The sequence below is a fragment of the Agelaius phoeniceus genome, chromosome 5 (assembly GCF_051311805.1).
Source record: "Agelaius phoeniceus isolate bAgePho1 chromosome 5, bAgePho1.hap1, whole genome shotgun sequence".
In the NCBI taxonomy this organism is placed as follows: Eukaryota; Metazoa; Chordata; class Aves; order Passeriformes; family Icteridae; genus Agelaius; species Agelaius phoeniceus.
The window spans coordinates 15,039,575-15,063,108 of record NC_135269.1 but is presented as its reverse complement, the minus strand read 5'-3'; the positions used below and the strand labels follow the sequence as shown (position 1 = coordinate 15,063,108).

Here is a 23,534-nt window from a genome sequence, read left to right as displayed (position 1 = left end):
TCCACTGACACTTGAAAGCAGAATTCTGAACTGTACCATTCTCTCTGCCTGCTCCATTTCTGTCTGGCCCATGTGGCACCCCTCAGTTCTGAGTGAACTGGGTCAGCAATCAAATCCATATTTGTAAGAGCCAGAAGCTCACAAAGAGTCCAGCAGTATGCATGAGCCAATGAAACTACACTGCTGAGAGGATAAAAAGAGCCTGTGAATTCCTCCCTGGCCATGCCAGTGCTCATCCACAAGGAAAGGACATCATCAAGACAAACAATTTTCACTCATGAGAGCCATAAAAAGCCCACCTCTTGGTTCTGCTTTTGTACACAAGGCAAAGTGCTCAAGGGCCAAAGAGATATATTATCATCAATACATTAAGAGATCTTTATTTGAGATGATGTTTTGAAAGCAACTCATTAATGTATGTGAAATATGGAAAAATGGACAACAACATGTAGTTTTCTTGTTTATGTTGAAGCACCCTCAAAGTGACTCAATTTCAGTATAAGAATAATGCAGTAAGTTTGTTAAGCAATAATTTCTTTCAGGTAAATTGTGTCTGCAAATAGCTTCCCTCTAATGAACTTCAAATGTCTTTAAGTGAAAACACACAGTGGCTAATAAGAGGTAAAATACTGAAGTGTGCAGCTGTTACATGTTTCATGGCTCAGAGGGCAGAGAGCAAAGCCAGGCCTGAAAGCTTGCAGATTTCCAGCTTGCTCCACAAGCATTTGTCCTTGGGGAAGATGAGTACCCCCCCATCAGTCCTTCATCCAATGTCCCTGTCCTGTGCCATCATGTTCCCCTCCTTGAGTGTGTGAGGAAATATTATCAGGACTCTAATACCCCATTTCTTAGTTACCAACCAAAGAAATACACATCTTACAGCAGCTACTGCTATTATATAACCACAGATTTCTTTTCATGTGGAGCTTTAATCTCTCACTTCATTATATAGTCAAGAGATGCCAAACTTCCTTTTTCTTTCCTTGCAATTACCCGTGAGTCAATGGAAGACAAACATGGAGCTGATTTTTGCTGGATTTACCACATTCTGTCCAATGAAATTTAATCAACCCTCTGTGCAACAAATTCCAGGTACACTTGGACCTTGCACAGGTGCAAGTGCAAGGCAAATGCGTGAGAGAGAAAAGTTAATTTCTCTATTGCAACCCACTGCCTCCTTTCCAAACAGCAGGAAGTAAAGCCACAGCACTTGTCTCTCTTGAGACTTAGGAGAAACCCTGCAGAAAGTGATCAAGGCACAGCAGTTTCAGAACTAATTACAATCTCTAGTTGGACACTTACTGGTTGTTAATTAGCACCTGGGAGAGACAAGGGCCAACTCATCAGCTACCAGGAAATGCCATTGATGCCATTAAAGTCTTTGAAATTTATTTATTTATTTGATAGCATAAAGGTACACAACAAGTTCTTGCTTCACCTCCTACTAAACTTAATCTTTGTCATTGGCAACACAACTCAACACTTCCAAGGTCACTAATAACCAAGAAGAAAGCAACACTTTACTGTCCAGTTCTACCATTCAGCTTATGGCAAAGACCGGTGCTGTCACTGTTAAATCCACCTTCTCACATCTCAGACCAATGGAAATGTAAAGAATTAATTTTAATGTAAACATTTAAACCAATTTTTCTTATACAAACACGACCCCTAACAGTCAGTACTTGAATTCTCTGAAAAAGGTGCATTTTTGGGGATGACATGCAAGGCATGGAATGGGAGACAAGGAAAAGCTACTGTAATAGATGACTGCTCAAATCTACTAGCTCAAATAAAAAAAGGAAAGCAACCACAAAAAAGGTTTTTAACAACAAAGAAGATAATAGTCTGGTTAAAAAATACCTTGTAAAGCAAAGTGAAAATAAATGTATAAAGCTTAGTGGCATCCCTACCTGTGGCAGGGAGTTTAGACAAAGATGATCTTTAAACTCTCTTCCAGCCTAAACCAATCTATGATTCTAGATAGCCGGACTCTCCAAGCACTGGAACAGTGAAATGAGAGAAAAATCTTCATATACACAAAGCTTTCTCTTCACAAGATCTTCAAAGCAGGGAATCCTTTCTTTTTAAATTTTCCTGACTAATAAAGTCCTCACATTAAGCCCAGAGTCAGACCAAGACAGAAGTCAACACTTTTATTCAAAGACCCTTCCTTACAATTTAACAACCAGTTACTTATTTACTTTTTTTGTTTGCTTAGTTTTGGTAGGGGACTGTCAGACTCATTACCTAAAACTGAGTGTTCAACATAAGCCAGACAAAATGGAAAGATTTCTTCAGAGTTCAAAAGCAGGACTGAGATCCTGCTGCCATTACCAGAAATAAACAGGAAAATAATCAAGATAGAGAAAAGCAGCAATAAAGCCTATTGTGCTGGTCCTGTTTTCAGACTTCTGTGGAAGTGTCTCTCTCCTGATTTAGAGCAGTGGCCAGCAAACCCCCAAATTCCCTTTGAAAAGGTCCCATGCACTCTGACATGTGGGAGGTCCAACTGCAGTTCAAAGCCAGAGAGCTGCAAGCACAGGAGACCAACACATTGTAAAGATCTACTGATACCTTTCAGAGTCCTGCCCAGTCAAGGCAGACCTGAAGACAAGTGGCCAAAAAACCGGCTGTCCTGATCTGCTGATACACAACACTAAATCTGGTTCTTTTGATGACTTTGCCATTTTATTCCATGTGTTTTATCAAAGCTCTTCTTTCAATCACATCTAAACACAGTTTGGTAAGTTCTCCTCCTCCCCAAACACAATTGTTTGCAAAACTGCAAACATTTTGTTTCAAGGCATTACAAATCTAATTCACAGAATCACAGAATGCCCTGGAATGGGAAGAACCCTAAAGATCATCCTGTCCCAGGCCCCTGCCATGGGCAGGGACACCTTCCACTATCCCAGCTGGCTCAGAGCCCCATTCAGCTTGGCCTTGGACACTGCCAGGGATCCAGGGGCAGCCACAGCTGCTCTGGGCACCCTGTGCCAGGGCCTCAGCACCCTCACAGGGAACAATTTTGTCCTCATAGCCAATCTAAGCCTCCTCTCTATCAGTGTGAAGCCATTGCCCCTTGTCCTGTCACTCCAGGCCCTTGTCAAGAGTCTCTCTCCATCTTTCCTGTGGGTTCCCTTCAGGTACTGCAAGGCCACAATGAGGTCACCCCAAAGCCTTCTCTTCTCCAGGCTGAACAATCCCAATTCCCTCAGCCTTTCCTCCCAGCAGAGCTGCTCCATCCCTATGATCCCCTTGGTGCCTCTCCTCTGCACTCTCTCCAGCAGCTCCCTGTTCCTCCTGTGCTGGGATTTGGAGATGATTTTAGTTAACATTGACTCAGATCCCATCCAAATTACACAAATTCTGATGAGCTCTCACACTTTCAGTTTCCAGAATTTCAATGAAAACCAAGAAACAGCTAAATAAAGCCTTAGTTAGGATATCTTCTTCCCTGGGGGCAAATGGAATCCACCAACACACAAAACTTAGAAAACAGTCAATATCAAAGTGTAAATATTGCCTGAAACTAACACAATCAATGAAACAGCTTTTGAAACTGCAAATGTAACAAAGAGGCTGAACAGAATGTTTTAACCTTCTTTGAAAATGACAAAGACTAACAATGTTAAAAGGTTTTTGGAGGCTAAGAGATGCACAGCTTTTTTCTATAAAACGTCTAATGCTGACTCATTTAAAAATACTCTCTTGCTACCACAGACAAACAGCAGGTGGGTACACAACAACAACAGAGAGCTGAGACACAGAAACAACCAAACTGAGAGCACAAGCCTTGCATAGCAACCAAACTCCATCACAAACCCACAGGACAGCACTACCTCTCAAAATTATTTCAGGAAAACATCTGGTTTTCTCCTTTATGTTTCATACCACTTAGTGAAAGGCTCAGAAGATACCAAGTGATGAAACCGCCAGAACAAAAAGCTCAGATTTTGGGAGTACTTATCCCATGACAGGATAGCTGGGAGCTGAATAAGAAAATCCTCACTAAGTTTTCTGTATTTACTCAAGACACATACAGACCAGGAATTTGCTTGGCTCATTCATCCCTTTGCTAATTCCTACAAGGACACAAGACAATTCCACCTCCAAAGAAACCAGCACAAAACAGCAATTACCTCAACATGCCTCAAAGATGCCCTTAAGCAGGCAAATATTTCCTCATGGAAATGCAATACAGGCTTCTAAAATTCCACTGGGCAGAAACAAGTATCACCAGAAGGTCTGCATTTGTATTCCTTCTGTTGTGTGCTTTGTTGTTCCACCATCAAGTGCAATCTGCACAGCTTACTCTTGAACTAAATGCTTTGTGGAACAAAACACAAAGAACACTCAGTTATTAATAATAATCCTTAAGTATTATGTTAAGAACACACCAACTCAGTTGACTTAGCATAGTTATGCATTAAAACGATCAAAAGCTTTAAAGGACGTTTACATAGTTTCTAAGATTAGCCAAACACTAAGTGCAAATCCCACTTCATGGTGAGAATAGGGGCAATTTCTCAGTACATTAGCAACATCTTAATTTTTTGAGTTAAAAGGCACATTCAAGCATTTTTACTAGACACTGCTGTTTATAATCACTGGACAACATCTGAGTTCAGGCAATCTCTTCAGCTGGAAGAGACACATCTATTGCAATGAAAATTTTATTCAGCTTCATAAAAAGCATCAACCTACAGCACCCTTTATAACATAATACACCAGTTGCACACAATATTAAATTCAGCTGCAGTGATTGAGAATCCTGTTTGCTGACAGAAGCTCAAAAAATAATTCATTTTTCACCTGATGGATTACAGATAAATCACTCTATACTGTAGACTAGTTCTCTGCCACAGCACCAACTCCCTATGTTGAGACTTCTTTCTCTTCCATATTTCTAATATCAGAGTTTCCAACTAAACTGCTGCTTAGGTAACTTCTGGAGTTGTATAAACAAAACAACGTTCTACAAATTGGTTATGAGGGCCTAACCTTGACTTGCCAGGTGGATGCTCTGTGCTAAAGAAAACACAGACCAATGGGGTGACAGTCCCAGGCAGAAGCACTTTTAACTTCTCACCAGAAAGATCTCTTTTGCTCCCAAAATCTACCAGTTTTGGGTTAGTACTACTTTCCTTTGCCAAATTTCCTCCAGGAACACTGTAGCTCCTTGTTCTTTGTGTTAGTCCAGGTCTGTGAGGCACCAAGGAAAAGAAGAGATGTAGAGGCCAGGTAAGCTGTTTTAAAATAATTCTGCAAGTACATGACTAACATGAAAGTTAGTAATTCTGGCAAAAGGACTACAAAGCATTCCATCAGGTTTTAGATTTTTCCAACATCCATGGGAGGCCCCCAGACACAAGGGGAAAAACCAACACGAAACAAAACAACACAAGACTTCCACCACTGTGCTACACAGGAATCAAACATGACTCACTCGCTGCTTATCTCAGCCTCCTATCAGCATTTTCAGGAGCAAGCCTTCCCTGACCACAAGTAACAGCCTGCTAGAACTGAGAGAAAAATCTAATAGCTGACCCACACACAAAAAAACCAAATCCAAAACACAGCCACACCATGAACCAAACATTAAAAAGATTTGACACATCACGAGGAGAACGTGCTGCTTTAAGGAATTAAGATCTCCACACCCCACTGTGCTGGTGGTAGAAATTGTTCTTCAGGCATTCATTCACCAGGAAAATGGGAGAGCCACTAATGGCCAGAGCAGGAGTTCATCAGGAGAAAAAAGCATTATACAACCTGGAACAACGTTGCAAGTGATGCAGAGAGGCCTTGGAAATCCAGATGTTCAGCAAAACAGCCCAGGAGTGCCACATTCCCAGGCACTGGATGCACCAATGCTCGTGGTACCTTCTCTGCAGAAGCCAAGAGCAAAGTGAAACGCTACTTTTTTGGTTTCAGAAGATGAATGAAAGTTTAATTAGCCCAGATCTTCAGAGGAGGAAGCTAAATTTTTTAAAGCCATGTCCAACAGTGATGAGGATTAGGAGTAACAAGAGTTATCTATATTTGATGTGTAGCTGAGGAACAAAATTATCAAACTCCACCAACATTAATTCAACCAGACACTCCTGTTGTTCATTTTTCTCAGTTACATTTTAGAAAGGACTTTTTTTATGATTATTATTTGAAAATAGAAATCTTATTTTTCTACTATTTATTCCAGGCATTTTTGTCCTTCTTGCCCTTGAGATTAATTTGATATAGAAAAGCACATACTTGGCATAGGACATAATATCCCATATGAGAACAATTACTAGATTTTACTAAAAGTGACCTGGCATCACCATGAAATTATTTCTTTGCTATACAAAGAAATTTTAAGATGGATATAAGATAGGACAAAAAACATTGGTTCAGTCACCTCCAAAAGAACTCGTTATAATAAAAGAGTGCATACACATAAGACATTTCACCAAGCTATCATATTCACAATTAAAAAACCCCACCATATAAACACAAACCCCATATTCTTTATGTTTCATTCTTGGAAACATAATTAAAAATCAGTTTATAGAGTGAAGCCTTCAAAGCCACCAAAGCTGCAATGTTAACATCCCATTATGCGGTTATGCAATTCTTAATAAATAAGTTTTGGAAACACATTAAAATCAGAATCAGCATTTTCTTGACAGTTTGCCATTAACAGACAAATAATTTCATTTCTGCCAGTGTAGCAAGCTGGTAGCAATCCAACTAAAAAGTTATTCCATTTCAAGCTTGTTTCCTACCCAACATTAGATGAAATTGGTTTACATTACTTGACTAATGCAGTACAGTCAAGACTCCTGTCACTTGACTGTAAGAGTGCCTCATACACTGGACATTATTGCATAGCTGACACAAAAATATAATTTTAATGTAATAATATTGAACATTGCAGCACCCTATGTCCGAGAAAAGCCCTTGCCCACAGCAGCAGCTTTGCCACAGATGAAGCCTGAGGTGTAGATGGAAGCCCCACAGTGAAACCTGAAGGGTAAAACACATCCAGACCATGATTTCCCCACACAAATTGCTTTCATTGCACTATTTTGAACTGGAAGTTCATTCATCAAAACAAAGCTGTGTATTTGGTAAATAAGCTTCTTGTGCATTTTTTTAATCCAAAAAGAAGCAAAAATTGGACTAAATGGAGAGTTCAGAAAGATCCTCATAAGCATAAAGCAGAACAGGTGGTGATCTCAAGTCACAGCAATAATGCACAGCTACAAAAAGCCTCACCCAAAATCAGCCTGAAAACCTGAAAAACATGAGTGGAGTGCCTGTGGTACACTGCATCAAGTAATTACAGTGGCTTGGCTTGGAAAGGACCCCAAAAATCATCTTGTTCCAATCCATTCCACTACTCCAGGTTGCTCCAATCCCTGTCCAACCTGGTCTTGGACACTTCCTGGGATGGGGCAGCCATGGCATCTCTGGGCAGCCTGTGCCAGAGCCTCCCTACCCTGACAGGGAACAATTCCTTCCTAAAATCTGTTCACCAACATTCAGACTATTTTAGCTGTTATTGCAGGAAGGGGAAGCTCAAATCTTTCATCTCTATTTGCAGCAGGAAGAAATAACCCACGTGCAATCCAGTTCAGTGCTACAACAGATGCATATCCAAGTACAGAACCAGCACTGCTGCACCGTGTGAAAGCAGACACCAAGCACTCCAAAAGGCAAGTTACAACAGAAGGGAAGGGAAAATCCCATTTTTACACACCATATGAAGGAAAACAACAGACTAAGCAATGGCTTGACACCACTGTTAAGCTCTAAGAATGTTTCACGTTAAAATCAAAGCAGGACACAATATCTCAAATAGCTGTTTAGACTCCAAAAGGAATTATCATTTGGAGCATAGAGGCTGATTCTGTTCAGCCAGCCACATTAATTAAATACACACTGCTAAAATTAACCTGGAACTATGCACAGTGTACACTGTCATAAAGGGGTGCAGGGGAAAACCATCAGTTTAAGACATGCACATAAACCAACCATAATTACTATTCTAAGGACTTCAGAATTGACTTCTTATGCATATTAGTTGAAAGGCCAAAAGCTATTTTTACAGCATGATTTATGATCTACATAAACCCTAGAAAGGTAAGATTTAGAGCTAAGTCACAAGGCAAAACCAGTTTTTTAACCCAAGGTGTTGCTGTCATCAGCAAGGGGAGCTCCTCATCTCCTCCAAGGCCAGAGTTAGAAGTCACCATTCTCTTCCAGAAGCAAATCTAACAGCACATCTGCCCCTACCACCATCCCCGCGGGTTGGAGAGGCAGGAGAGAGGTGGTTTTGTCTGCTGCTCACAGCACAGTACATGAAACCCTTACGCAAAGTAAAATCAGTCACACTCAAGTACAAGCCCATACCTGCTTTATGGATAGAATGGCCAAATGTCTGTGACCCAGAGCATCCCGAGTGATTCCCTTTTCACTCAGCTGTGTTACAACACAAGACTATGACATACTGCTGGTTTTTTTCCATCCTCAAACAAGGATTCTGGGGAAAACACGTATATTCTGAGTACTGATGAGGTTATTTTTTAATGCCATTAAAAGCCACTTGACCAGGACTGAGTGTGTGCTAGATAATGGATCAGAACACTCTTTACAGTAATTCAATTACAACATAACTCCTTGAGCCTTCTAAAAATAAGGAGTATAATGGAAGGAGAGTGACTATTGGTGAGCAAACTGCGTCCAAGAATGACGTGAATGAGAATCTCAGCTCTAAGATTCTGGGTGGGACAAGGAGCTTCTTGCAGCCATCAACAATGGACTACTACCACCAGAAAACAGACTTTATTTGTTTATATGTGATTATTTTTATGTCTATTATCCACACATATTACATGAAGGTGGACAAGATTTCAGCTTTTCTGTATTTCTGAAGTTATTTACCTGCATCATGGCTTTCTGCATACACTGAACAGAGCCTAGGTAACAAAATCCATGGTAAGCATAATCTGTTATCTTCTAACTGCATTAAACAGCATGGACAGAAAACCATTTTCAATGAGAACAAGATAACTCTCACTTGTGAAAAAAATGAAATCTCACAGGATTTTGAGTTAGTCAGTAATGACACACTTCCTTACACAAGGCTTTCCTGCACTAATACTCATCTTTTCCATTATTACTGATTTTTATTTTTTTTTTCTTGAAATCTGTGACCTACATAAGTGGTGAGAAGTCAAGTAATCATTGGAGAACTGACACCAGGCAGGAAACAAGCAGCTGAATAATTGCCCAGCTGGGCATACAGATATCCTGTGTTGATCCTTTAAATAACACCCATGACACAGGAAGAGAAGCTGTGCTGAAGCTTCATTCAGATTTTCATATTTCTCCATTTACATTCATGTACAAGATCAGAAACATCAGCACAACAAAAGAATTTTTGCATGTTAAAGCACCTCCTAGAGTAACATTTCAAAGAAGATTAGAAGCTCCATTGGATTACTCTATGCTCCTGCATTTAGCTGCAAGTAGTTTGGGAATGTTCTCCCTAAGTAAAGGTTTATTACCTTGCACATGTACCTTTTTAGAACTTGTCTTTAGCTTTTAGACTTACTGATTGCTGGAACAGAGAACAGAAGCCTTTGCCAAATTATCATTATGGCAACACCTTTCAAACATAAGGCAAATTTTCTAATACAAACAAATACGATTTCTTGGCTTTACAGGTAGCATCAGAATTATTTAATTATGCTAATTTCTGGCTGTTTCTCTCATAAGCCTGTATTTGTGCTGTAAGAAAAAATCCAAGTCTCTTTCTCCCAGCTCCTGGTTCATACTGGCAAATTCCAATCAAATTCCAACCATCACAGCAGGGAAGAGTTGCCCACATTTTAGAAAGAACCTGGAACTTTCTACCTGAAGACAGACAAGGCCATCAGAGCAGTGGTGCTATGTGTTCCTCCCCTTAAACAAGCCTGCCATACTGCACCTAAAAAAGCACCTGGAATTAAAGAAATCCAGGCAGGAAGATGGATCTCCAGCAAACTCCAGCTCATGATAGAAGAGTATGTGCAAATCAAATGATCCTCTCTTTTCATACTTCTGCCAGATAAAAGAAACCTTAAAATGCACAAAATTACATCTAAGTCCTTAACTGTAAACAATTTTTTTCCTTAAGTGTTTGGAAGACATCTCTTCCAAGATGTCAGGCACTGCTTCAGAACCACCTTACTCATTTTTCAGAATCAAAATGGCACCTTGCTGTAACTTATTCACAAAGCTGAAAGCTTAGGGCTTTTTTTTTTTTTTAATTTTGTTTAAAACTGGCCCTATTTACCTACCAAAAAGATTATCTTCTTTCAAACTGCCTTATTACTGCACAAAAGAAGTGAGATGAGCTCTCTCCTTCAATGTTTTTATTCAAACACATCCAGGACAGCCAGTTGTGCTCACAATGCATCACCTACGGGGAAGGCCACCTGCCCTGACTGACAGTTTAATATTTAAAGACTCAGAGAAGAGAATTTGGAGTTTAATGCACCTGTTGAAAGCTGGCATCAGTGTTTCTGGTGAAGCTACATGCAGGATTGGAACCCAAACTTACAGAGTTAATAGCCCACAAAGGCACTACTACACTACTATTTACACCAAGAAAAAAGTGAAAAAATTTCAGGTTACAAGTCTCTAACACACACTGCTTCCCTCACACTCAATATACTGTTACTGTGGCACATTCTTGCACATTAAAGTTACAGAAACGCCAATCCATAAAGAATACTTGCTTTCAAACAGCAGTTGCAGTGATTATAATGCTCCCAAAGCAGCTCTAAGTGAAAGCAGAACACTGATAAAAGTATGTCTAAATCATTAGCATGAGTTTCACTTCACCAGCCAAGCTTCAAGAGAAGAAAAAGTTACCTTCCCACACTTACTGACTGACCAAAGGACTCCAGGCTTCTGCTCTCAGCTCCACCTCATAGTGGTACAGTCTTTAGAGTTGCCACAATCTTGCCAGTTCCATTCCACTCAGAGGCAGGAAGAGCCATCAGCTCCTTCAGGGCATTTCCCAGAAAGTTCAGCTTGCACTGCTTTCCTCCCAGGCCTTCTGTCTGCCCACACTCCAGGCAGATCTGGCCTGGCAGCGCTGTTCTGCTGGCAAGGGCAGCACCAGAACTCTGAAACTCTTCATGATGAGCCCCAGGGATGTGTGGATTGATGATGTCTTTAGGGGTAAAGTTGTTGCTGCAGATGGTGTGTGCACAGCAAGGGAGGACACCTGCACTACTGCAGTCAGCTAATTAAATAAATTGGGCTCACTTCAGCACCTGCAAAACCACACCAGCAATGGAGAAACTATCCCCACTAGAAACTATGATCTTAGACATTATGCACATGACAATTCCACTATTTGATAACATGGCACAGGCTCTGAACATTCAGATTTCTTATCTGTAAGCAACTGAAGTTCATCATCTCTGAGAAAATAATTGCATGAAGTAATTATAGTTCTAATTTCTCAGTCTCCACAAAATACGTGGTGCTGATGTCCTGACATGACTCTCAGTTCTGGAAGGTTTAGTGCAAGTGAACAATTTTAGTCTCCCAAAAGCCAGCCAGAAGCTGAAGTTGACAAGTGAGAGTACTAAACTTCCAGTTTCCATGGAAATGGAATTTGGATCAGTACAAATAGGGATTTCAGAATTTAAAACCCAATGCTCTCCATCTTCCATGCTCTATTCCAGCATTCATTTTCCTGGGTAATAAGGGGTCGAGAGAGGCACAAATGCCACACGCATTTGTGATCCAGTAACTCACCCTGCCTTGTGGCTCCCCATTTTCATTTAGAGGTTGCCAGCCCCTTCTAAACCAGGCACCAAAGCCATCAATTCAGCAGCAGCCAGCCAGACACATTTATAAACACAACAGTATCCCAAAACTGTCCATCTGGGAGGACTGGGCTCCCAGTTACGTGATGCTAATACACATGAAAGAGCTGCTTTACAGCCCCTTGCTGAACCACCCAGAACACGGAAGTTGTGCCATACAGCACAATCAGTAACAAAATTCTCATTTTTATTCTTGATATGACCCAACAGAACTGCACAGAACTGTGGGATTTTCCAACTGTAAATCTTCAGGCAAGAACAAAAAAAAAAAGGATATTTCATCACCACTAATGCAACACTCCTGCAGCAGTGGCTGCCTAGGGCTGCAAGAGAGAATTCCAACTGCAAGTGTGCTCACTAGCAGCTAAAACAATTTGCCAATGGTTTTTATGGCTCCTGTTCCTTCTGTTTGGCAAGAGCAGAGGAAGAGTAATTTTCTGGAAGTATTTACATTGATTTTGCAGCTGATGACAACACTCCATCTGCTCTCAGACACTTCAGTGCCTCTGCCAACTTCTTCCCTAATGTGGTGCTTTCTCCAAGCTTTGCCAAGGCTTCTCTGCTTCCTGCACTTCTTTTACCATGTTTGAAGAGGACATTTCAAGTTGAGATGTGAACACCTATCCCATGCCCAAACCACAGATCAGCAGATTTCAAATTAACTCCCCTCTTAAGACCATCACCTCCAGAAGCCTGAGGATGTGGCTGATGGCATCAACAGAGATGGCAAAATCCCTGAAATAAAAAGGTCCAGGCCAATGAGAAGAAGCAGAATTTTAAAAGGACCTAAATGAACTCATTATTTTAAGAAAAGCCCAGAAGTCCTATGGAAATCAAGATTTTTCCCTAGCATTTAAATATGCAAGCAAGTAAAGCAATATCCTCTCTATGGTAAATAGTGGCCTACCCCAAGGAAACACAAGATTTCAGATGCTTATGCAGCAAGTGCAATTCTACCCACAAAACTTGTGGTGCAAATCAAAGAGAAGGAGGGATTCAGTTTGTACCCATTTGCCCGACAACTTTCCTAGAGTTAAACATCAAAAGAAGCAAAAGTAAATAAAGATTGGGAAGCCTGATTGATTTTTTTTTTAACTTTAGGGCATTTATCAAGGCAGAAGCATACACAAGTAACTTGGCTGCTGTCTCCAACTTTTATACAATGATCACACTACCTTGATGCCATGCCTTATCACTCAAGATAAAGTAGTCCTAAAAATGTAAGAGCTCATCTTACAGCATCATATAAGTGAAAAATAACCCCCCAAAAGTCACATACAGCATTCTCTTTAAGATGAATCCACCACAGGAAAATGGATTGCAAGGTCAGAGATTCCTGAAAAGTGACTATGACTTTCAGCCGCTCACATAAGAATTGTAAGTATTTAAACCCCCAAGAACTGAGATAAAGAGCATCAGCCTACTCATGTTTCATTTGAAAAGAGGAAAGTATGTTGGTGTGAAATGGCATGCCTAGGAAATAATCCCATCAGGGTAAATGCAGGAAATAAATGCCTTAATCCCTTTTGTATCAGTACATATTTATTAGGCCTGTCCAGAGATAACCGGGATCTGTGCTGTGCAGGTTGGTTTCAACATCTAAAGGTTTCCTCTAGCACAACACTCGTCTCAAATTATCTATCCTATTTGCTGACAACCAGAGAAAGAATTTGCCTGTAAACACAGTAATCATTTCTTCTAACAATTTTCCCTTTTCTTCTCATTTCACTGACCACCTAAATAGGAGAAAACAGCAAATCACAGCACGTGAAAAACAGGCACCAGCCTCATTCTACTGCTGCAATTTGTCTTTGTTACTTCAAAAACCCAGGACCACGGTGATAAGCCCAGAAAAAACAATGGATTTGAAACGAGCCTTTTTCTCTTCCAGAACCCCTACAATATGTAAGCAACTTCCTGCTTCAAGTTACAGGCTCAGAGACAAACTGAAAGCTGAAAAAATTTGGAAATGACCAACCTCTTTGCATTTAGGCATTTGACTCAGGTTTGCCTTTGTAGCAAATAAAAGGCCAATTCAGCAGCTACATCAAATACAGCAGCTTGTTTTGGCAACCTCGTTTTTAGGAGATCAGATTTAGCTACTCAGCTTTAATACTCTTGGTTTTGAATTAACCATCTGTTCTGTAACATTGAGACAGACCTGGTGAAGTGCAGTGGCAGTCTAAGGGGTCTCGAAGCTAAAACACACAAATACATACATATATATATTTATATATGTGTGTGTATATATATGTGTGTGTATATATATATGTATGTATATATATAATCTGCCCACAGCAGGAAAAAGAGTCCATCAAAATAATAACCAACTCTTCCGAAAAGGAAGCTGTAGTGTTGATTTTTCTATCTATTCTGGGGCTTCATTTTACCTAATTACCAAGAGGAACTTGGGCCAACCCAGCACACATTTTAATCAATTAACACAAAAAGGGAACAACTCCTCGAGGCTTTAGAACAAAAAGACTTGCATTTACAACAGCTGTGGGTCAAAGATCTTAATCTGGGTTCTTTTGAGAAGATTGCCAAAAATAAACATGCTTTTCCACTGTAAATTGTCACTGCAAAGGAAATGCAAAATTCTCACATGAAAATATACACTTAGAAAAAGCTCCATAGGCAACAATAGGTATTTTTAAAGTATTGCTGGGAAAATATGGAAGCTTCTTTTTCCCCTTTCAAAAAGATAGATGCAAGTACACAGTTGCTCTACTATTTAAAGTCCCATCAAAAGAAGACTGGATTTCTAAGTGTTGCTGACCAGTGAACTTTTAACAAACACTTTAATCAATTGATCCCTTTAAGAGAATAACATCATCAAAAAGACATTTATTTCAGCAGGCTACCAACATAAATGGCTGAAAGTTGGCTAAAGTGTGCTAAAGAAACACATGACAAGCTCAGAGTTCCCAGATCTGCATATAAAAAAAGCTCCCAGTAACACCAGTGCATTTCCATGCAGTATCATCAATTCCATGGTTTGCAGCTTATCCACTGCAGGAGGCTCTCCATGATCCAGCAGGTCCTACTCCCACACATGGTCAGTAATGAGGGCTTACAGGTCCCAGACTGCACTTCAGTGACCTCCAGGACCTGCTTACAAGAGCTGCTACAACTGCTTTTACAACAGCTCTGGCCATGAGCCTGCACCTTGGTGTAAGGCTGGCAGCACCCAAACACTACAGGGCTTATTTCAACTCTAAGTATTGCAGCTCCACATCCCAACAGACCCAGCCTCTACTGCAATTAACCCTCCTATTCCCATCTATCTTCTCAAAAAAAAAATTTAAATCCAATCCAAATTCTGTGTTACTCCTGCAGACAACCCCCTGTGCTCACTGCACAGCAGCTTCCCATGGCACAGATGATTGTGACTGCAGAGGTGTTTAGCAGTGGCTCAGTTCCAGCTCTGCCCACCTCAGCTGGCACAGGGCCACTGGCTGCAGAATCTATGCAATATGTGCATATTCAGAGATCATCACTTTTTAGTAAATAAACTAAGGAGCTAAACCATAAGCTTCCAACACAAGCCAGCAAGCAGTTAAATCTAGTCTTGTATTTTACCAAAAACCAGGAAGGGATGCCAAAATAATTCTCAGGAAACCACCTGAGATACCACAGTGACTCCAAATTTCTATCTAATCTTGATTTAGAAAACCAAAGTTATCATTAGGGTAGATAACTATTGATGCACATGACCAAACAATCAGCACATGATGCCAGAATACACCACTGTCCTGACATTTCCCTTTTAACTTCCCCTGACTCATGGTGTAAGTTCTATTAAATGAACTTTCAATTTACTGGGTTTTAAATTAAGAAACTCATGATTTTGCAATTCAGGTGCCTTTACATAAATAACTAAACACATGCTGTGATATTCAGGTATTTGCCAAAATTTCTAAGAACTGATGCTATAGTTGCTGACTGATTTTGCAGAGGTGACCACTCAGTGAGTTTCCTTTGTGTCCTTACTCCTGCAAACTTTGATTTATCTCTATTCCATCTATCATTGCCTTTCTCAATATTACTTCACCTAGAAGTAAAAAATAATGAAGAATTAATTAATTTGTCCCTTTTTCATAGTATGTTCAAGCATTGCTTTACCAGAAAAGAAAAAAAAATCAATTAATTGAAAGGAGGAAAATCAGATTTCCATGAAAAAGGTACTTCAAGCCACCTACTCCACATCAACTACATAAAAATTATATGACAGTACTTGAACAAAAGGGGAACCCTTTCACTCAACCAATAAGAAGACAGCAGAATGGTTTGATCAAGGATTTAATTTCAAGAAAAAAAATTCCAGTGATGTAGCACCTAGTGAAGCACACGATATTAATCACTTATTCCCCTTCAACTTCATTAAAAATCTCTTCTTCTGCTTCCACTTCAAAGCTTCCAGCTGAAAGCCTGATTTGTCCTGTTGGGTCCAGAGTGGGATGACTCTCTAAATCTCAGTTACCACCAGGGAGTGACAGGCCCCTCTGTGACACAAGTCCACACACATAAAGGAATGCCCACTCCACTACCTCTTGCAAAAGCAAGCTGGTGTGTGAACAAGCAGCCCTGAAATCCTGGATTCATTACCAGGCATGTATTTTTCCCATATCACCTTGCTCAAGTATGTGCATAAACATTCCTATAGAAAAATCTGTAATTTAACTCCTTGTTAAAAATCTTACCAAATAAATGCATATATTGCATTCTGTTAAAAGTAGTTTGGATAAAAGAGTTTTTCCTTCTCTTCTTTATCACCTCTAATATTTCCTATGTTTATAGATTTTTTCCAACTCAATAATTCATGGGTAATTTCAATATATTGTACATTTATGACAAGTTTCCCTAGAACACAGTTTATCTGCTGCATTCAAGTACAGAATCATTAGATTCCATAGAAAAACCCAGCTCCTGGAAAGCTGAGAACTTACCCTGCAGTTTAGAGGAAGGTCATAATAACTTGCCCTACTCTACCTCTTTAAACAAAGATTCTGCAGCAGCCAGAAAAGAAGATGCAAAGAAAATCCTACATGTTCTGCATTTATCCAACTGAAATGCTGTAAAGATAAACAAAAAATTTTTTTTTTTTTTTAATTACTTACAAGCAAAGATTTATTTACCCCTCTGGCTTAACTGCTGGCAGTATCAGCAAGGCAATCCCATTACAGCTGACAGTGGCTGTGTGGTACAAACACCTTTTAAAGAAAAAGAAAATAAACCAAAAGCCAGAACCCTTCAGGCTGGAAGGAGCTGCTGGAGCCCAGCCTCCTGCTCAAAGCAAGGCCAGTGCTCCATTCAGACCAGGCTGCCTTCACCAGCTGCATCTGAAAACTGACTCAAAGGATGAAGATGCTTCCCTAGAAAATTAAAGCCTTCTTTACATATGGTCATTAATAATGACATAGATCAGAGAGCTCCCAGTAGCCTTAAGCCAGTGACAAACCTTAAATCACTTTCTTTAAATACTTCTACACTTAATGAAGTTCAGAGCCACTGAATGACTCCAGTTTCCCAACGCATTCCGAGAATTTTTAATACAGTGCAAAAAAGTGTCCCCTATTAGTGATGCTGAATCATTTTTAAGCAAGTTGTGCTCACAAATGACTACATCAACACAGGCAGAGCTGGAATGTCAGCTCTGAGGACAACCAGTGTTGACTCCAAGTAAGCAGCTGGTTTTCTCCCAGCCGGGGACAAGGTGGAATAAATCAATTTAAATTTTGTAGAAATAACTTATGTAGGTAAGTCTGCACACTAGTTTTTAATATCAGCCATCACAAATGCTTTGCTGTCCCCTTGATTCAAGACACAGCACAAATAAATCAGTTCCCAGAGACAAATCCAAACAAGCAAACACATAAAAGCAAACTTAGGTAAGTGATTTGTGTCACAAGATTTGTTTGGGGATGATGGCTCAAATTGACTTGTGCCCAATCACTCTTTACCTCACCCTTTACACACATTTCCAATGCTTCAAATAAGCTTTGGCATTTATTAAATGAATGTAAGAGCATCTTACATGAAGATCAACAGGTTATTTCCTACATATGGTATATTTTTAATAGCATAAGCTGACAAAGCAACACATTTTTACAGGCCTACATAAATCCATACTTTAAGCTTTTTTTCCTCTTCCTTTTCAAATAAAACCCATGTCTGATAAATGTTAATAGAAAAAAATAAAAACAAACCTGAAATTTCTCTAAGAAGAGGCAAATGCAGACACAAATCACCAATTCCCACATAGTCAAGCTCTGCCTCAGGTTCACACATTGTCAAACTGGCAGCAATAAGCAAATAGGTACTAGGAGAGCAAACAATATTGTTAAAAGAATTTCAGGACATGCTTGGCCTTTGCTTTAATAAAATTAAGTGACGTGAACAAAGCACAGAAAGAACATCTCTCAACAAATCCACAGGGTTCAGTGTGAACAGAAGAACAGACACCATTTGCACCTCAAGAGTGCTAAGAATACAAGGTAACCAGCAGTCAGACACTAATGATGGGCTCAGCATAGCAAAATAGAACCTAGAATTCTTTTTAATAGAACTGATGGTAAAGAATTTCTTAAAGGATATGCCTACCAATTTGCTACTGTATCAATTAAGAACAAAAACAAATCAGTAAAAGCTTCTAAACTAATAATGATTCTTTATTTTGTGATCACTTTTGAAGTTCTGTATTAATTCTCAACATCAGGAATAAATCCACTGCAGGAAATCATATGACAAAAACACTATTTTGGAAAAGGACTATGAAAATGAACAAAGTCAAACTACTCAATATCTGCCTTAGCTTTAATGTCTTACTTGAATGTCAGATGTAGTAGAAAGGACCCATGTTGGAGCACTATAGTTATTTCCCTTTTCCTAGTTCAATAAGCACAGGACTGACTTTATTAAAACATTGCAGGAGTCAGGAGGACAGGGAGAAGAACACAACACAGCAAAATGAAAACAGTGGCTGTACAGCAAGATTATTTTGAACTTCCATCAGAAGAACACACAAACCCTCCCAGAAAGCTCTGTATGCTCACAGAGCACTGGAGCACAGGCATTAGAGTTACTATCCTGCAGGAAAACTGAAGTATAAGTTGCAAGAAAAGATGTAAGAACAGTCAGTGGCTTATTTGCCACACAGTATCTGGGTAGCAACTGCTGGATTACACTTGACACCCTTCCCAGCTCCTGGAATTGACAAGGTACAGTAACAATTCATGGCTGCCTCCAATTATCTTGTAACAAATCTGACTCTTCCAGTCAGCTCTCCTCCTAAAAAGATGAACCTTTCCTTGGTACTTGTCCTTTAAAATGTTCAGTATTCCAAAAGAACACCCCAGTTTACATTTCCTTTTGCTTGAGCTTCTTGCTAGCAGAGCAGCTGTACCTCAGCTACGTGCCTGCTGTTATCCCACTCGGGGTGCCAGGTAAATCAGCTTAACATCATTGCCAAGCATTTCCCCTCAGTGATGTGACAGCCACAGCACACACGGCCTCAGTGACTCACAGGGTGGCTCACAGGTGGCACTGCTTGGCCATCATCACTCTACAGCTGTGCCTTTGCCACTCCAGCCTGCCTGAGGAGCCTTTCAGGGTGCAACAGAGGCTGTCAAGTTGCTACACAAGTTAATCAAGAACTTGTTCCAGAGCTGGACTTCATTGCAGGGACATTATCCTGGGCATGCCAACAGGCTCGCTCACTGAGGATGGGACATGTACCTTCCAACTGCTGATTTCAGGTCTCATTATTCATCTAGTAGCCATACCTTTTATTTTTACAGGAAAAAAGCCACTGATAAGTAGTGGTCCAATGTCCAAAGGAAGTTCACTTCGTAACCTTGTTCAAACTAAGGTCTGAACTCTGCATGAAGCAACTCATGGCTCCCCCTGCCAATATTAAAATCAGACCAGATATTCCCATCTGCCTTGTACTTGAAATTCCAGCAATAAAGAGGCTCAACATTACAGCTACACATTGTGACATCACCACAAGGGATTTAAATATTCTTTTTTTTTTTTTAACAAGATCCTTGAACACTTCCAGGAACGGGGCATCCAGAGCTTCTCTGGGCAATCTCTTCCAGTGCCACACCACCCTCACAGGAAAGAATTTCTTCCTAATATCCAATCTAAACTTCCTCTCTATAAACTTGAAGCCATACCCTCTTCTTCCCTCTTGTTTAATTTTCTACTCCATTATAGAACTGTCTTCACTTTACCACATGCTTTATGTCCATGTCAGCAAGAAAAAGAAGGGTATTCTTAAAAATGGTGTATACATTGAATGCTATTCTCATGCATACTGGTCAAGCTGAGGATAATGGAGGTCTTTTGAAATAAAATATAGTTTGTCCAGAGATCATTGTGGACTATCAAAGTAAACCATGCTCAGGAAGCATATAGATTTCCAATTATTTAGGCTTTTGCATATACACTTACAATGACAAGCATGAAGGGCACTGTAAAATAGGAAAGAAATACCCTTGCAGCATATATTTAAATAAATCCAGTCATCCTCTGCTCTGCTATCCACAGTTAAAGCAAACATATTTTTACAAAAGTTGAGGTAATATTTAAGTTTTTTAGAACAAAATAATATTGTTTAAAAATGGCATTGCATTTGTCAAGCACTTAGGAAGCCACAAGACTAAGACAAGAAAGTGTATTTGCCATTTCTTTCTATTTATGTCACATTTTTATCTTACAGTGTGTAAGATAAAATTCAGAAAATGCTAATGACTTTAAAAAAAGGATCAGAATTTACTACACTAGTTTATGCTCAGGGAGGGAAACACAGGGCTCTCGCAGCTGGTAACATTGGTATATATGAATATGAAAATACAGCCAACTGCATTTCCTTACCCTGTGTTGAGGATGGATGTTTTTGTCATGACAAGTAGCGTACATAAAAAATGCTTACCTGCCACAGGCACTTTAGTATTAGAGAGCAATAAAAAAACAAAACACTAAGGAATGTGACTGTATTTGACTGTTCTGCACATCTGTAATGGTTAATGTTTCTAAGCAGTCCTGGAAAAATAATGAAAGCTGAAGAATGAAGGGAAAAGCAGCTGATAAATGAAACTAAGCATCTTGTCAAGAAAGATAAAAATGTGGTTAGAGGTCAGTGAAGGACAAGGGGAGGGAGAGAGTGGAAGAATTCTAGAATGTTTTTGGTTGGGCTTCCCTAGAAGGCTAAGGCAGAGAGCTGCCAGAAACAAAAACACTGTCTCTCAAGCAGCAGGGGAAACGAGCACTGACAGGATGTCAGGATCACAACAGGACAGGTGCAAGTTAAACCCAACTCCTGGACAACAAACAGCAAAGTGTTCCCTCTGCTCTGCTCCAAATAGCTCGGCAGCAGAGGAATTGGAGGAATGCTCTGTGCCTAGGAGATATGAAGGGAAAGCACCGGTGTCTTCCCCTCCCATCCAAAACCAAAAGCTGGGCTGCAGCTTAGAGGGGCACCTGGAAAGCCACAAAGTCTTGACAGAGTGTTTAGGAAGCCTGGTGGCAGGGCAGAAAGGAGTGGCAGTGCCATCAGACACACACAGAGAGCACAGGAACGAGTCACTAATGGGAAGTGCTAAAAGAATAGCAGCAGGAGAGCAGCAAGGGTTGGGAAAGAGCCCCGAGTTTCAAAAGGCACACTGTGAATCCAGCATAGAATCACAGAATGCTCTGGGTTGGAAGAGGCCTAAAGACCATCTCATTCCAACCCCCTGCCACAGGCAGGGACACCTGCCACCAGCCCAGGTTGCTGATCAAGGCTGATGAGGAGCTTTGCAATGAGTTACAAACAGAAGACCAGCAACTCCTAACAGACCCACCGCCCCTTCTGTCTTGCCAAGAGTTTAAGTAAAACCAAACGCCCCTACTGGAGAACACTTTAAATTGTAATTTCTGGCTGCTGTCAGGAGCCCAGCTCTCTCACAGCCTACCTAAGGAAGGTGAGCCTCTTCCCCTAATTTCTGCCTCAGAAAAATGACCAACCCACGGCACACAGAACTTGCCAACAGCACACACCCAGCTCTCCTCCTGTAGCACACGCCACCTCCTAAAGGTATGTGCCTCTTATCTTCCAGCCTTGCCTGCATGTACTGCAAGTTCCTTTGATTCACTAAAACCACAAGGGAGGCAAGCATCAGGCCTAAAGTAGAATATTATCTTAATTCTTGAGTTACGAGATCGGACTGGGTTTTCTAATAGCTGATCACCATCACAGATGTCCATCCTCACTACACCAAAAGCCATCTAAAGACAGTTCTCTGTGGTCTCACACAGCACAGCTTGACTCCAAACAGCACTGCTGTGCTCTGTGTCAAGCTGGTCACTTTCTGGTCTGTTCCTGGGAAATAAGGGAACAGCAGAACTTTGTACATTTCATTTTGTTCTGCTCCCCTCTTCCATTCTTGGAAGAAAAGCCCAAAGTCTTTTAATTTATGGTATATTTCAGTTTGAAACAAAGACTAGCTCACAGGACATGAGGGAAGCAGGTAAACTGCTAAGCAAATACATGAACTGCAGTGAAAGAACATGGGTAGTAAAAAAGAAAATTCAATTTCTATTCAGAGAATTTCATGAACTCTTATGAATTTGTAATTTTCTGCCAGAACTTGCTCACTAGAATGAGTTCTGACAAAAGATTCTGCTACACTCTACCAAGTCCTAAAAAAAAAAACCAAAAAACTATGTTCCCTTGTATGCTAAATAGCCTTTGTTATCTCTTTGGAGTATCAGGTTACCAATTCCAATCCCATTAGCTGCATGAAAACACTGCATTGTATTCAGTGTGACTGTTCTTTGTTAGTCCTGTGCTCCTCTGTGCCACTTCCACTGCTCAAAATACAGAGTCTCCAACTCAGCTTATTCAAAGTTTCTGTCCTTGCCCCCAGTGAAAACAGTGCAAATGCTTAGACTGACTTGGAGGGAGGGATGAAGCCCAGGGCAAACTTGCTAAAAAAAACCCAAAAAACAAAAAAAAAACCAAAAAAACCCAAAAACCAACCCACCCCCCCCAAAAAAAAACCAACAAAAAAACCCCAAAAAACAAAACAAAAAAAAAAACAAAACAAAAAAAGGCCCAAAACACCAAAAAAAACCACTACAATCACTTCCTGGTGGGCAAGGACAAGGGCATTCAACCACTGCCATATGTCTCTTTCTGGATAGGAATTATTATTCCAGGTACAACTGCTAGTTAATATTGCCAGCTACACAGCTGCAATGGCACATTTAAGCATTTGCTCTCTTGATTCCCAATATCAACTTCTAAATATTATCAGCTGTGGCATCTTCCTACTTTATTCTCCAGGAAGACTCTGACATGTGCAGCCACTGATGAGTTCCTTTTAACTTTCCCTCTTATGTCAAATAGAAGAGGGAGAAGAAAGACAAGGACAGACACAGATTTTACAAGTGTCTAAGTGCCTAAAAATGGTGCAATTTAATATGGACCTGGGGGATTTGCATCAATGAGTGTTCTCCTTCTCTGTTTGCAGGGAAAACCGATTTCTTTATAAATTTCACTTAATGCCACACTAGTCAGAATGAACGTTAGTATCAACCTACTGGATAATTGCTATTAATTCACTAATTGTCAAGATACATGCAGCTTTTATATGGCTTCAAGCTTAGTATTTA

At 40.2% G+C, this 23,534-nt stretch overlaps 1 protein-coding gene across 3 annotated transcripts in view; it reads right to left on the bottom strand.

The window, feature by feature from the left end:
• Window positions 1-23,534, bottom strand: part of RASSF8 (Ras association domain family member 8) — a 74,525-nt gene that overhangs the window by 44,924 nt on the left and 6,067 nt on the right. The window lies entirely within an intron of this gene.